Genomic DNA, 16,477 nt, shown 5'->3' with positions numbered 1-16,477 from the left:
CAGTGTTAGGTGCATATATATTTAGGACTGTGATAATTTCCTGTTGGACTAGTCCTTTTTCATTATATAATGTCCCTCTTTGTCTTTTTTAACAGTTGTTGCTTTAAAGTCTGTTTTGTCTAATATAGAATAATTACTCCTGCTTTTGTTTATTTATTTAGAGATGGAGTCTCACTCTGTCACCCAGGCTAGAGTGCAGTGGCACGATCTCGGTTCACTGCAACATCTGCCTCCAGGGTTCAAGCAATTCTCATGTCTCAGCCTCCCAAGTAGGTGGGATTACAGACGCATGCCACCACACCCAGCTAATTTTTGTATTATTAGTAGAGATGGGGTTTCACCATATTGGCCAGGCTGGTCTTGAATTCCTGACCTCAGGTGATCTGCCCTCCTCAGCCTCCCAATGTGCCGATTACAGGATGAACCATCGTGCTCAGCCATCCTGCTTGCTTTTCGTTTCCATTTGCATGGAATATCTTTTCCCACTCCTTTACCTTAAGTTTAATGAGTCCTTATATGTTAGGTGAGTCTCTTGAAGACAGCAGATACTTGATTGGTGAATTCTTATCCATCCTGCCATTGTATAAGTGGAGCATTTAGGCTATTTACGTTCAATGTTAGTGTTGACATGTGAGGTACTATTCTATTCATTGTGCTAGTTGTTGCCTGAATATCTTGGTTTTTTTTTTTTAATTGTGTTATTGTTTCATAGGCCCTGTGAGATTTATGCTTTAAGAAGGTTCTGTTTTGGTGTATTTTGAGGTTTTCTTTCAAGGTTTAGAATTCCTTTTAGCATTTACTATAGTGATGGCTTGGTAGTGGTGAATTCTCTCAGCCTTTGTTTGTCTGTAAAAGACTACCTTTCCTTCATTTATGAGGCTTAGCTTCACTGGATAGAAAGTTCTTGGCTGTTAATTGTTTTGTTTAAGGAGTCTAAAGGTAGAACCCCAGTCTCTTCTAGCTTGTGAGATTTCCACTGAGAAATCTGCTGTTAATCTGATAGATTTTCCTTTTTAGGTTACATGATGCTTTTGCCTCAGAGCTCTTAAGATTCTTTCCTTCATCTTGACTTTAGATAACCTGATGACTATGTGCCTAGATGATTATCTTTTTGTGATGAATTTCCAGGGTGTATTAGTCTGTTCTCATGCTGCTAATAAAGACATACCCGAGACTGGGTAATTTATAAATTTATAAAAAGAGGTTTAATGGACTCAGTTTCACATGGCTGGGGAGGCCTAACAATCATGGCAGAAGATGAAGGAGGAGCAAAGGCACATCTTACATGGTGGAAGGCAAAGGAGCATGTGCAGGGGAACTTTATAAAACCACCAGATCTCTTGAGATTTATTCTCTATCATGAGAAGAGCATGGGAAAAACCCACTTGCATGATTCAATTGCCCCTCACTGCATCCCTCCCGTGACACATGGGGATTATGGAAGCTACAATTCAAGATGAGATTTTGGTAGGGACACAGCCAAAGCATATCACCAGGTGATCTTTGAGTTTCTTGTGTTTGGATGTCTAGATTTCTAGCAAAACCAGGAAAGTTTTCCTCAATTATTCCCTCAAATAAGTTTTCCAAACTTTTTTAGATTTCTCTTCTTCCTCTGGAACACCAATTATTCTTAGGTTTGGTTGATTAACATAATGCCAAGCTCCTTAGAGGATTTATTCACTTTTTAAAATTCTTTTTTCTTTGCTTTGTCTAATTGGGTTAAGCTGGAAGCCTTGTCTTCAAGCTCTGAAATTCTTTCTTCTACTTGCTTAATTCTATTGTGGAAACTTTCTAGTATATTTTGCATTTCTCTAAGTGTGTCTATCATTTCCAGAAGTTGTGATTATTTTTTATTTGTGATTTTTTTTCTCTGGAGATCTTTTCATCCATATCCTGTATTATTTTTTGTTTCTTTACATTGGTTTTCACCTTTCCCTGGTGCCTCCTTGAGTAGCTTAATGATAGACCTTCTGAATTCTTTTTCTGGCAATTCAGAGATTTCTTCTTGGTTTGGATTCATTGCTGATGAGTTAGTGTGATCTTTTGGGGGTGACAGAGAACCTTTTTTTGTCATATTATCTGAATTGTTTTTCTGGAATTTCTCATTTGGGTAGACGGTGTCAGAGGAAAGATTTGGGACTTGCTGTTCAGATTCTTTTGTCCCATGGGATGCTCCCTTGATGTGGTGTGCTCCCTCTTTCCCTAAAGATAGAGCTTCTTGAGAGCTGGACTGCAGTGATTGTTATTGTTCTTCTGGGTCTAGCCACCCAGCAGATCTACTGGGCTCCAGGCTGGTACTGGAGAGTACCTGCAGAGTCCTGTGATGTGATCCAACTTCAGGTCTCTCAACTGTGGATACGAGCATCTGCTCCAGTGGAATTAGCAGGGGAGTGAAGTGGACTCTGTGAGGGTCCTTGGTTGTAGTTTTAGTTAGTGTGCTGGCTTTCTCAAATACTGGTTGTGCTAGCAGTGAAGTTGTCACGTGGACTGACTCAGGACCTCTGGTTATCCAGAATGTTGCAGGTGGTGAAATTAGCTGTTGTTTTCTCCTTTTTTGGAGCAGGATTTTTCTTTTATGAATTGCTGTAATGGCTTGAGTTGTTTGGTCATCAATGAAGACTACACTTTCAAGAGAGCATCAGCTGCAGTAGTATACAGGCAGCTACAAGCTTGCCCTAAGGTCATTTGGATAAGTATTTGGGTTTCCTAGCCAGTGAGTGGGGCCATAGAGCTCCCAGGGGATTATATCTTTTGGGCAGTTAAAGAAAGACCATGGGGTAGGGGGCAGGGTTGGGCGTGTCTGAGCTCAGATTCTCCTTGGGCGGGGCTTGCTGCAGCCCCTGTGGGGGATGGGGGTCTGGTTCTCAGGCCAATGGACTTCTGTTCTCAGGAGGATTATGGCTGCCTCTGCTGTGTTATACAGGTCTCCAGGGAAGTGGGGGAAAGCCAGCAGTGACAGGCTTCACTCAGCTCCCACACAGCTAGCAAAGGCAGTCTCGCTCCTACCATTCCCCACCAACAACACCAAATTTATATCAAGGCAGCCAATGAGCAGGGCTGAGATCTTGCCCCAGGCAACAAGCCTTGTGATTGTGAAAGCAAACAGGGGTTTCAGGCTTTGTCCCTCCCCACCTGGTGTAGCTTCTGTGCTGGTATCTGCAATTCCTATTTGTCCCTAACCCCAGATTCTGCCCTGGATAATTTGCACTTGGTCAAAATTATTACAAAGTTTGGCTGGAAGTTTCCTTCTCCCTGTAATCTTTCCCCAATTTTACTGGCAGCCCTCCCCAGGATCTCTGTGAAATAAAGTTAGAAATAGCTTCCCTGGGATCTGGGAGTGCCTACAGGGCTCTTCCCGTTGCTTCTTCTACCTTTATATTTTGCTTGGTTCTCTAAATTCACTTCAGCTCTTGGTAAGGTTAAATCCTTATCCCATGATTTGGATTTCAGGTTCTGTAGTGAGGATGTGTGTTCAGGGTGGACTTTACCCCTCTCACACTTTGGGCACTCACAGTTTTTCACCTGTCTCATTGAGTTTGCAATGGCAAACCACTTCTTTCAAAGGGTCTGTGAATTCTTTTGGTTTCCCTGTTACGTTCCTGTGGTAGTTCTTGGAGCAAAAGTTCATGATGCCAGTCTCCACACGCTGTCCTGTCTGTCCAAGTGGGAGCTACAAGTTAGTTCAAGTCGACATTAATATTTTGGAAGACTGTTGATCAACTTTTTTTTTTTTTTTTTTTTTTTTGAGATGGAGTCTCGCTCTGTCGCCCAGGCTGGCCTGCAGTGGCACGATCTCGGCTCACTGCAAGCTCCGCCTCCCGGGTTCGCACCATTCTCCTGCCTCAGCCTCCCGAGTAGCTGGGACTACAGGTGCCCACCACCGCACCCAGCTAATTTTTTGTATTTTTAGTAGAGACGGGGTTTCACCATGTTAGTCAGGATGGTCTCAATCTCCTGACCTCGTGATCTGCCCGCCTCAGCCCCCCAAAGTGCTGGGATTACAGGCGTGAGCCACAGTACCCAGCCAGATCAGCTATTTTTTAAATTTTTGTAAAAATCTCATAATATAAAATTTACCATTTAAAAGTGTACAGTTCAGTAGTGTTAAGAATATTCACATTATAATGCAACTCATCTCTAGAAATTTTTCATCTTGCAAACAGCATCTGTATACCCAAAAACCACTAATTTCCCCTCTCTCTAGCTCCTGGAAACCACTGTTTTACTTTCTGTTTATATGATTTTGATTATAGTAGGTGCTTTATATGCATGGAATCATATAGTGTTTGTCTTTTTGTGAGTGGCTTATCTCGCTTCCTATAATGTCCTCAAGGTTTATCCATGTTGTATAGTATGTGATAGGATTTCTTTCTTTTTCAAGGAGGCATAATTTTCCATTATAGGTATACCCCACATTTTCTTTCTTTTCCTTCCTCCCTCCCTCCCTCCCTTCTTTCCTTCCTTCCTACCTTCCTTCCTTCCTTCCTTCCTTCCTTCCTTCCTTCCTTTCTTTCTTTTTCTTTCTTTGTGATAGGGATACAGGCTGGAGTGCAGTAGCATGAACACAGCTCACCGTAGCCTCGACCTTCTGGCCTCAAGTGATCCTCCTACTTCAGTGTCCTGAGTAGCTAGGACTACAGGCATGTGCCACTATGCTCTGCTAATTTGTATATATATATATATATTTTTGTAGAGACAAGGTCTCACTGTGTTGCCCAGGCTGGTCTCAGACCCTTGGGCTCAAGTGATCTTCTTGCCTCAGCCTACTAAAGTGTGGAATTACAGATGTGAGCCACCATGCCCAACCATACCACATTTTCTTTATCCATTCATTTATTATCAATGGACATTTGACTGCTTCTATCTCTTGCCTATTGTGAACAATGCTGCAATGAACATGGGTGTGCAAATATTTCTTTGAGATCTTTGAATTCTTTTGGGCAATATATCTAGAAATGGAGTTCCTGGATTACATAGTAGTTCTATTTTTAATTGTTTCAAGAACCTCCATACTGTTTTCCAGAATGGCCACACTAATCAACATTCCCACCAACAGTGCACAAGTTCCATTTTCTCCATATCCTCCTTAACACTTGTTATTTTTTGTTCTTTTGATAGCAGGCATCCTAATGAAGGTGAGGTGATATCTTATTGTGGCATTGACTTGCATTTCTCTTATGATTTATATGATATTGAGCATATTTTCATATGCTTGTTGGCAATTTGTATATCTTTGCAAAATTGCCTATTCAAAATAAAGTCGTATGCCCATTTTTTAATCGGGTTGTTTTCTGTTGTCAGGTTGTTTTCTGTTGTCAAGTTGTAGAAATTCCATATATATTGTGGATATTAACCTGTTATCAGCAATATAATTTGCAGATATCTTCTGACATTCTGCATGTTGATTTTTCACTCTTTTGATTATTTCTTTTGATGTACAAAAATTTTCAAGTTTGATGTAGTCTCATATTTCTGTTTTTGAATTTTTGCTTGTGCTTTTGGTATCATATCCAAGAAATCATTGCCAAATCAAATGTCCTAAAGTTTTTCTCTATGTTTTCTTCTAGAAGTTTTATAGTTTCAGTCTTTAATCCATTTGGAGTTGATTTTTTGCATATGGTCTAAGATAATGGTCCAAATCCATTCTTTTGCATATGAATATCAAGTTTTCTCAACACCATTTGTTGAAAAGACTGCTGTTTCCTCATTGTGTAGCCTTGGCATCCTTGTCAAAGATTATTTGACCAAAAACATAGCATTTACTTCTGGCCTCTCTCTTCTGTTCCATTGTTCTATATATGGATCATTTTGCCAGAACTACACCATCTTAATTACTGTTGCTTTGCAGTATGCTTTGAAATCAGTAAGTGTGTGGTTTCCCATTTTACTCCTTTTCAAGATTGTTTTGACTCTTCATTAGATACGGATTTTGTAGGCTGTCCTTCTGTTCAGGATTGTTTGATATCTTCTCATGATTAGATTCTAGTTATGCACTTTCAGGAGAAATGACAGAGAAGTGATGTTGGCTTCTTGTCAGTGCATCACATGCTGTCAGTTAGTTCATTTCTGATGATGTTAAGTTTGATCATTTGATTAAGGCAGTGTCTGCCAGGTTTTAGGAGTCATCATTTCTCAATATATTTTTTTTCCATTCTTATCCAATCATGACTTCTTCTTGTGGATTTTATTAGCTGAATATTTCTCAAATCCATCTGCTTTTCTTCTGTGTCTTTGATCTAGTCTTGCTGACCTTTCACTGCCCCAAACATGCTGTTCTCTTGTTGGGAACACTTTCTCACCCTCTTGGTTTTCTGACTCTTACTCTTTTTTCCAATCTCAGCTCAAACATCACCTCCTCCAGCAGGCCTCCTCTGACCTTTTAGAAGAACCCAAGTCCCTTGTTTCACATTCTCGCAGCACTGCGTATCTTTCATTCCTGGGACTAACTACTGTGGTAAATTTGGATTTTTTTGTGTGAGTTTTGGATCAACATCTACCACCTCAGTAAAGGGCAAGCTGTATGGGAGCAAAATTATTGTCTGCATTTGTGTTAACCCAAAGTTTTCAGCTCAAAGCATTCATAAATAATTGTCTAAAAATAGTACTAATAATAACAGCATCAATTATGAGTGCTTACTATTTGCTGGTAAGTCTCCTAAGTTCTTATTATCTTTGTATTACCTCAGAAAAGCAAGTATGAATGAAATATAGTTTATGAAAACAATTTTTTGTATGTCATTGAATTTTCCATTTGTGCAATCTTTTGCAAATTATTTAATTGCATATTTGCTTTTGGTAATTTATTGCCTAAAATATATTATTAACTGCAATAAGGAATCTACTATAAAAAATAGATGTATCTTTACAAAGAAGACCTTATAAGTAGTAGCCAATAACTCTTTTAAAAAATCTTTGTGTCAAGACACATTCTTTCTGCATTTGTAAGCTTACTAAACTCAAATTGCATGAATAACTCATTTTACAGAGTGATCTGGCACTGTTAGAAAAAAAGTACACAAACAGAATTGTATAAATTCACAATTAAAGCACACCAGGCTCCATAGCTTTAAATGAATGGAGTTGGAGAAAGAAAAAACCATTACCATTTGACATCATGGTTCAAATGTCATTTTTTTCTTTCAAAAATGACCTACCAGTAGTTATTGGCCAAACCCTCTTTTGAAGTCTTTGACTCCCATCACCAGTAGCAGACATACTCTGGTTTTAACTGTTTTGACTATGGTTTTGTCTTCTAAAGGTCAATAGGAGAATTTTTGCTTTGGACAAGCTTTAAAAAGATCAGCAGACTAGATTTGCTTCATCTGCCTTTTAATTACTAATTGTATACATATAAGTTTGAGATCTTCAAGACCATCCACAGTGGCTCCCAGAAGAAGGACAAGTCGTTTTCCTACTTTAGAATTTGTTTGCAGTAGTTGTCACTAAACTGCAATTTAATTAATGGTGTGTTTTGCCTGGGTTGAGGGAGTAAGGAGTTAATTTTTTAGTATAAGTTGTGATATGAGGATGAACAGTTAAAATTTGCTCAAATACCTATAACTCACATATCTATCTGCATCATATCATATATCAATGAATCAGTCAATCAATCAAGAGGTATTGTAAAGTTCAAATGTCTAAACATCAGGGTATTTATAAGATCCTGTTGATAGAATTTTTTCATTACTAGAAAAAAAGAAGGCAATCCACGTTTTAGAGACACAGAGTATAGTTTGGCTGTCTACATAAACTAAGAGCTGCCTGAATTTGGATAGTCTCAAAATAAGGCATGATTTTGGAATTTGATTTAACCTCCTCATCCTCCTTAAAAAAAAGGATGAGAAGACCTTGGAAATACTAGGCACAGCCCCAAGCTCTGGGAACCAAACTTTCCTTTAGGATGTGTGTATAAACTAGCTTATGACATGAAGGGGAAAATATTCTTTTATTTATAAACCCCACTGAATAAAATTGTATAATTAGCCAGACCATGAAGGAGAATGCTGAAGTGCAGTTATTTGGTTCAAAATAGAAGTAGTGCTCTAGCTCAGTTCCTGAGAGTAGTAAACTATCTAAGAAGATTCTCTGTAGTATACAAAAGATAACTTTTAAAAAAAGAAGCATAGTGTGCTATATGTTTGAATTATGGAGTTAAGAAAAAGTTGAAACCTTATTTTTTTCTCATCATAAGAGTAGAGTCGTAAATATGTTACAGAAAAGACAGAGAAGAAAAAACCCACATAGGTATCTGTCATATATTTTTCCAGTTCTTTTACATACCACACACTCACACCCCTTCTTTTAATAAACAAAGTGAGATCCAACTGCATGCTTGAAATTGCTTTAGTTATTTAACATTATGTCACTAATCTCTTTCCACAATTTAAGTATTCAGATATAAGATTTGTCTTAAAACTAATTTTTAAAAGCAGCATAAACCTCTTACCCATTATGTAGTCAGATTTTGCACCATATTTTGAAAAATGCATAAGTGTTCTGATTCTATTATGGCAGCACTATAGCTCCAGGGCACTCATGCAAGTTCCTACAGCACATTCCGCACATCATTTCAAATGGCTGCAGATCCTACAATATTCCAACATCACAATTTATCTAACAGCTGGTGTGGGAGTCCATACCTGTAATCCCACGTACTCAGGAGGCTGAAGCAGGAGGATCACCTGAGTCCAGAAGTTCTAGGCTGTGGTGCACTATACCAATCAGGTGTCCGCACTAAAATTGACATCAACATGGCATCCTCCCAGGAGCAGGGGACCACAGGGTTGCCTAAAGAAGGGTGAACCAGCCCAGGTCAACAATGGAGCACGTCAAAACTCTTGCGCTGGTCAGTATTGGGATTGCTCCTGTGAATAGCCACCGCACTCCATCCTGAGCAACATAGTGAGACCACCGTCTCTGGAAAAAAAAAAAATTACTTACCATATCCACTGTTGCTGAGAATCATGTTGTGCGAATATTTTCTTATCATGTACAGCACTGCAAATAATATCTTTGCAGGCCAATTTGTGAACACATCTATGATTGCTTCTTTGGGGTAATTTCCTGAAAGTGAATTCTTGGATGAAACGTTATATATTTTTAAAAAGTTTTAAATATGAATTGCCAAATTGTCCCCCAGAATGGACTTACTAAAAATCATTATACTGTCCCAAGCATAATGTTGGAGAGCTCAGTTTTGCCAGAACGTTGTCAAAACTTCACTAGAGCTACGAAAAGGAATGAGGTGCTGATACATGGTACAACACGGACAAACATCGAAAACACCAGGCTTGGTGAAAGAAGTTAGTCACAGAAGACCATCTGTTGTATGATTTCATTTATATGAAATGTCCAAAATAGTTAAATTTATAGAGACAGTAGATTAGTGGTTACCAGGGGCAGTGTGGCGGGTGCGGGGGGGAATGGAAAGTGACTGCTAATGGAAATGGGGTTTCTTTTGGGGGATACAAACATATTCTAAAATTAGATAGTGGTGAGGGTTGCACAATAACAGATATTTAATATATCTGTTAATATATTAAACCACTTTTATATCAGCAAAGCTGTTACAAAAGCACTTTATTGGAAAACTTGACCACTGAAAGGAAAATTAGTAGCTATAGTAATTTGCCTTTAATTAATAGTGATACTGCACTTTTCTTGTTCCATATGTATTGGTCATTTCTGTTTCCTTAATGAGGTATACTTGTCATTTCTCTCACTCTTTTGAAGAGTATTCATCCATTTCTTAATGATTTGTATATTTCCTTATCAAATAGGATAATGATATATACCTCTTAATGTGTGTCTTTCTACACACAAAGGCAAAAAAAAATCTTTAAAAAGTACTTCCAATATTTTAATTCAATATTCTAGGCAATATAAGAACTTTTTATGCCAGTAAGGAGCTAGAACAGAATCTTAATACCTTAATTTAATTCTAGAATACCAATAATTATGATAATTCTCTGGAGAATAAGAAGCAGAGGATACTGACTCTAGCTAAATTAGTTTCAATGTTACAGGCAGTCGTAGCCTGCAGCTGCTGGCATTTGTTCAACCCCTAAATTAAATAACATGTTAAGTGTAGCTCTGAAAGGAATTCAACCTGGCAAGTGCCCTAACAATATATGTTAGTTTATAACACACTTTTAAAAATTAGAAAATGCAGAACACAATTGGTGACACTGAACAAATGATGTGCCACTGGTTATTTTATGATGCATTGACATGTAATTCAAGAGTTTAGGGTAAATTAATCAAGGACTAAGATTCATGATTGTTTCTGTTGCTGAGTAAAACATTCACTGGATAGAGTGAAAAACAAAAAAAGTAGCATTCTTTCAAAATACTATTTTGACATACAGAAATCCAAATTTTATATCAATTTGTTGATGCTACAACCCCATTGATTGCAGGAAACACCACTAACGCTTGAGGAAAAAAAGTCAGAACTTCCACATTAAATGTATGCATCAGTTATAAAATTTATCACAATTTTAGAATGCTAAACAGTGAAAAGTACGTCTTAGTATTGTGGTTATACGGTAATTTGATATCGTTTAATTTCAAGGGAACTGTGAGCATCCAACTACTGGGAGACTTCGGTTCCCTAAACAAACTTTAGATTCTTTCATCTCTTAGTGTATAAAAGTTTATTTTTAGTAGTGGAGCCCAGAAAATGGTTCATCACATAAAAATATTGGTTATAACTGAGGAAAGAGCCCAACCGTAAGGATCAGATTATAATCTATATTGTGACATTAATTGGGAACTTCATTGTCTGGCCAAATCAATGCCTCCAAATTCAATCCAAGAGCTAATTAAACATAAGTTACTGCTTGCAAATCACTGGGGGAAGGGTTTCTGAGATGTAAAGCTGAACAATATCTTATTCATTGTTTCACCCCAGAGGAGCTTGGTGAAATTGTTTTTTCTTTTAGTTTGGGAGGCTGGGGCCGGCTGGGGACATTAGAGAAGAATGGGAGAGACTAGGGGGACTTAATTTCCACTCATTTTGACAGGTGAGAAGAGAGGTAATCTCTTGATAGCATAATTAAAATTAGAGATTTAGTGTACAACATGACAATGATAATTATAACATTATATTGTACACTGGAAACCTTCTAAGAGAGTAGTAGATTTTGGGTGCTCTTTCCACACTCACAAAAAGAGTAACTATGCGAGATGATGGTCATATACATTTGCTTCACTGTAGTAACAGTTTCACTACGTATATAAAAAAATCATGTTGTATACCTTAAATATATACAATAAAAAATAAAGGTGAATCAAGCAGAGAGACAAACAGTAGGGAGGTTTGGGACTAAAGAAAGAGTACAGGGGAGGAAGGAGGCAAGACAGGAAGTCAAAGAAAACAGAAGAGCAAATGCTGCAGTTAGGAGAAGCTGGGGAGGGGGCCGTGTGCGGACCTCTAGGTCAGAGCAGTCCAGCGATCTCTGATTCACATGAGAGCAGAGCCGCCTTGGCAGTGGGAAAATGGATGATGCACCGCAGCATAAACAAACAAGCTTCTCAAAGAATGGGTCACATGTCAAGAGAACTGAAAAACAAGAGCGGGCAGGCTCTGAAGAAAGTCCTGTGAAGAATTTTCTAATGAAGAGAGAGGCTACTTCCTGGAAAGCCGTCAGGGTTGTATAGAAAGTTTGTAAGTAAACAAATTTTTCAGGCTCAGCTGAAAACGTGTTTATGTAACACCTCTCATCTAAGGTCCGAGGAATGTTTCACTGACGTTTACATTTCTAGCTTGCTCTTTTTCCATGAGACAGGAATAAAATAGAAATGTGTTTGTGATCTGTTCCTTGTCCTGCAACTCCTATGAATTTATTTCCCTGAAGAGAGAGGTAATCTGGACTCAAGGGTTATGTTAACAATAGAGAGAATGGAATTTTAGATTCTTTGTAATCCCCAGTTCCAGAAGATGTTAGGCCATGACCAGGTTGGATGACTTTTAGCTAGTAGCACATCTAAGATGGGGAGAACAACCCTGTGTATGGGGACTCCGTGAGGTTAAGGTTATGCTGAAGGTTAGTGACATCGTGCCCTACACTGCACTTTGCATTTCTCAAATGTGGTTTAGAGTATTCTTGCATAATTACTGCATAGTTTTAGTTTCTTACAGAACTAAAATAAATATGAAATAAAATGAGGCATGTATTTCTAAGATCAAAATTTGATCCATTCTTTCTGGACACAATTTATCCAAGGTTTCTCACATTTCCTCTACCTGTTGGTTTGCTTTTTATTTTTCACTCTTCTTGTTACTTCTCAGAAACAAATCTTACAATTAATAAGGGAGTTTTAACAAATTTCTTAGCAATTGGGATGTGAAAATAATAATAAGTATGAGTCTAGGAAAATATACACAAAGTTTTTTTCTTTTTCTGCTTATGTACAACTCTTAACTGTGACTGTTTACTTCTAATATCATAAACACCATAAAGAGGAAGTACTGAGATTATCAGAATACTACCGTGATGGAAGAATACATTTGCAACTGTTTTTCTTTTTTGAGACGGAGTCTCTCTCTGTCGCCAGGCTGGAGTGCAGTGGTGCGATCTCAGCTCACTGCAACCTCCACCTCCCGGGTTCAAGCGATTCTCCTGCCTCAGCCTCCCGAGTTGCTGGGACTATAGGTGCCCACCATCACGCCCAGATAATTTTTGTATTTTTAGTAGGGACGGGGTTTCACCATGTTGGCCATGATGGTCTCCATCTCCTGACGTCATAATCTGCCTGCCTCGGCCTCCCAAAGTGCTGGGATTACGGGCATGAACCACTGTGCCCGGCCATTTGTGACTCTTTTTTATTAGCAAAACATCCTTCCTATGAAGGGCTTAATCTCATATAGGAGAAACTTCCCATGTTAAAACACATTCTTGAGCTATCAGGACATCTGAAAACAACAGATGGTGCCAGAACAGTGGGAGCGAACAGATGGGATAAAGCAGAGGGAGAGGAGGAGTAGGAAAGCACAAACATGAGAAACTCAGCTGGCAGCCGGCGAGCAGAGAGGTCCAAGTGCATGCCCGCAGGAGGCAATGAGGACGTGGAACCTGATGGGATTTCAGAGACAATTCCGTTCAAACCCTGACTTTTTTTGTGAGGAAACTGCAGGCCAAAGAGTTAAGAGATTTGACCAAATCACAGAGCAGAGCTTGCTCTGTGTTTCAGCGTTGAGTCTTCTAATTCCCAGTCCTGCAATTGTTCTCATGCATCATGTGGGTCTCTGCTGATCTAAACTTGTAACAGGACCCCTTCCGTATTCTAGCATTAAATAACAATCCTGAACTACACTCTTTTCTTTTTCTGAAACAATTGAGAAGGAACACAAGTCTAGAAAACCTATAAATGACAAAATCCCAAATATGGAAGATGGGTATCCTATACAGCTTCATCTCCCTTCTTTATTTCTCTTGTGCCTGATGCTTCAGCCCTTAGCTCATTGTTTATCTCATTTTGTTTCTTCATTAGAAGGAAGCATTGCACTGTGATTCAGTGTGTGGACTTTCATTACCTGGGTTTGAATCCTGGACCCTAGAAATTACATATGTGACCTTGAGTGTGTTACCTAATACCTTTGTGTCTCAATTTCTCCATCTGCAAAACTAAAATAGTACTGACCTCCTGTTCTAGTCAGTCAGTTTCTATAAGAGTACCACAGACAGGGTGGCTTATAAGCAACAGAATTTTATTCCTCACAGTTCGGGAGGCTGGAAGTCTGAGATCAGGGTGCCAGTGTGGAGGGCCCTTTCTGGTTTGCAGACTGCCATCTGCAGAAAGAACAAAAGAGCACTCTGGAGTCTCTTTTATAAGGGCACTAATCCCATTCATGAGGGCACCACCCTTATGATTTAATCACCTCCCAAAGGCCCCATCTCCTAATACAATTATACTGGGGGTCAGTATTTCAATGTACAAATTTCAGAGGGACATAAACATTTAGTACATTGCATTTCTCCTGGTGGCTGAGAGGATTAAAAGGTTTTAACTCAAGGAAAATGCTTACAGCAGGGCTGATATTCGGAATGCTCAAAATGTAGTCATGGTTATTATTCTTATGTGAACCCAAACCCTTGAAATACTCTTGCCTCTGCCACAAAAGGCCAATTCACCATTCATATCCTAGCTCCTCTGGAAGTTTTTCCAGACCCCAACGGGACGACTTGAATAACTTCTTTATATGCTCCCTTGAACATACACTTTTGTCCATAAGAGCTGTTATACATAGTAGTATAATAGAAAAAATACAAGAAACTTATTATTTAAAACCTAAAATGTTTTAGAGCCACTTCTGCTTAAGGACTTTTTTTTTTTTTTTTTTTTTTGGTGGAGTTTTGCTCTTGTTTCCCAGGCTGGAGTGCAATAATGCGATCTCAGCTCACCACAACCTCCGCCTCCTGGGTTTAAGTGATTCTCCTGCCTCAGCCTCCCGAGTAGCTGGGATTACAGGCATGCGCCACCATGCCCGGCTAATTTTGTACTTTTAGTAGAGACAAGGTTTCTCCATGTTGGTCAGGCTGGTCTCGAACTCCCAACCTCAGGTGACCCACCCGCCTCAGCCTCCCAAAGTTCTGGGATTACAGGCATGAGCTACCATGCCCAGCCTGCTTAAGGACTTTTACTAAGTTCACTAGATCAAATGAGTAAATAAATATCCATGCTATTTTTCTCTTGTAAAGAAGCTCAGGACAAAAATGTTAAGACCTTCAGCAGATTTTCTGGACTGTTAAAGGGCAGAGGTCCATAGTTCAGCAGGGCTCTTAATTACAGGGTCCCTGGATTTGCAAAGGTAGACCCTGAGACAGGAGATAGTGGTTGTGGTGGCAGGGAGGGGTTAGAGAGTCACATTGCTTTGCTTTTGGTGGCCAAATTGAGTATGAGGGGAGGAGCCTGTCTGCAAGAGTCCAGGATAAGGGAGAAATCAACGACTTTTAAGATGAGTGGGATCTGAGCAGTACTATGACATAAAATACAAACCTAGTGATGTCAGCTATAGATATAAACACCATGTATTAATGATGTGTGCTTGTGAATGAAGGAAAAGGTCTCAATTCTATGGCTGGATTGGTGCTGTTGAATGCTGGGTCCCCACATATCACTAACACAACCTTTTAATAAGACATGATGTATCACTTACCTCGGTGAGGGAGCCCACCACCTCAATAGAACTTTGGTACTATCTTGGAGTGGGGAAAGCAAGATCAGAATTAATTGAGAGTTGAAAGTTTGGTTCAGTGTGAGGTATGCACAGGACAATGAAAATATCTATAAATTGAACTAATTCAACCTAAGTGGGACCTCAGGGCTAGAAGTTACTAGGAAACACGTAAGCCACCCTCAGAACTCTGGAAGGACTGGAAGAAACATAGGGTTGAGCATATGGTATGGAATTTAAGTCATTTAATCTTCAGCCGTCAGCAATAAGTCTTTCACTTTGCCATTGGCAAAGGTCAACAATGACTCGGCAATTTTCACCCCCACTGGGCTCTTTTCAGGGGTCCTCTGATTGCTACCCTTATTGCTGTTGCTCTGGCAGTCTTAGGAGACCCTCCACTCTCACCTGAATTCCTGATGCAGTTGTTACTTAGTGACCCTTGGCCCTTACTTTTCTCTCCAGCCTCCTCAGTTGGTGAGCTCTGTTCCTTGACACCGTGTTTCAGCTGCAAAGAACACCTCCAGACCCTCTGCTTGGAAAGTGCCCTTCTAGACCTTCCTCATGCCTGGCTGATGACACTGAGCAGTCAGCACTCTGCTTGGGTGTTCCTTCTCTGACACCTTTCCTGACACATGCAAGTGAAATCAGGGTGATACTGAAAATAGTAAATACAACAACTAGTACAGCATAGGCATTAGCCGATCAGAACACACAAGAGGATGAAACAACCTGATATTCAATGTAACACATGTTAGTTCTGAGTAGATTTGACCATCCTTGAGTGATGTGGCCACTGGTGCCAGCACACAATTTCTTGCACTTTCCTGTACCCAAGACCATCTTTCTCTGGGAGTGTAAGCCTCATGAGAGCATGGACCATATTTATTCATCTCTTTATCTCTAATATGTAGACATACTATAGGCATACCATGTCTTAACACTTATTAATATTAAATGTAAGAAATCTCAGAAAGAGCTGTTAGCAGGCTTGGCAGAAATAAAAATAGAGGAGGATATTTAAACATTTTACCAGCTAAGGAAACTGAGTATGACAGAGGTTAAGTAATTTGCCTATATTCCCACAGCTAGTATGTAGATTCAGAACCCAGAGTGCTTATCTCACTTTTGGGTCTTGGAGTCTCCATCCACTCTTGCATTGGGTGGAGTTAAGGGAGTGTGGCTGGGAGGAGTATGGGTTACCACTGTCTCCTGTCCCCAACACACCGTGGCATTTTGACTAAATAATCTGGATCCTTCACTTACAGGTTCAGCCCACTCATTTCATCCTTTGTCCATCGT

Source organism: Pan troglodytes, chromosome 9 (assembly GCF_028858775.2).
Source record: "Pan troglodytes isolate AG18354 chromosome 9, NHGRI_mPanTro3-v2.0_pri, whole genome shotgun sequence".
NCBI lineage: Eukaryota > Metazoa > Chordata > Mammalia > Primates > Hominidae > Pan > Pan troglodytes.
The sequence above is the reverse complement of the archived record's forward strand: the minus strand, read 5'-3'. Positions refer to the sequence as shown.